The sequence below is a fragment of the Penaeus monodon genome, chromosome 24 (assembly GCF_015228065.2).
Source record: "Penaeus monodon isolate SGIC_2016 chromosome 24, NSTDA_Pmon_1, whole genome shotgun sequence".
In the NCBI taxonomy this organism is placed as follows: Eukaryota; Metazoa; Arthropoda; class Malacostraca; order Decapoda; family Penaeidae; genus Penaeus; species Penaeus monodon.
The window spans coordinates 38,482,139-38,482,509 of record NC_051409.1 but is presented as its reverse complement, the minus strand read 5'-3'; the positions used below and the strand labels follow the sequence as shown (position 1 = coordinate 38,482,509).

The following is a 371-nucleotide window of genomic DNA, read 5'->3' as shown; positions in this document are numbered from 1 at the left end:
ATACATACATACTGGTGTAATTAGGTAATGATAATGAAACAAGAGTGAAAAATAGTGAAATGAAACTGAAACTCACAATAGCCTCCCCCCCCCTTTCCCCCAACCCTCCAACTCCCCCCCCCCCACGCAGTCGATACCCCTATCACTCAAGAAACTCGCACGAGAGAGGAAATTCAAAGTGTCGATTTGCAACTAATTCTCTCCCTAATCGACGTTTGGCAACCGCCGCCGCCGCTGCCAGTAATCATGGGGAAGCGTCCTGTCATGTCATATGACAGGTGGCGTCATGTCACGGGGAATTGCCTGTCAGACTTGTTTGTGAAGACCAGGCACGCGGCTGCATTTTCCATTTTTTCCCTCTTTTTTACAAT

At 48.0% G+C, this 371-nt stretch overlaps 1 protein-coding gene across 1 annotated transcript in view; it reads right to left on the bottom strand.

Annotated features, from left to right (window-relative positions):
- Nucleotides 1-371, bottom strand: part of LOC119588965 (cGMP-inhibited 3',5'-cyclic phosphodiesterase A-like) — a 64,821-nt gene that overhangs the window by 30,039 nt on the left and 34,411 nt on the right. The window lies entirely within an intron of this gene.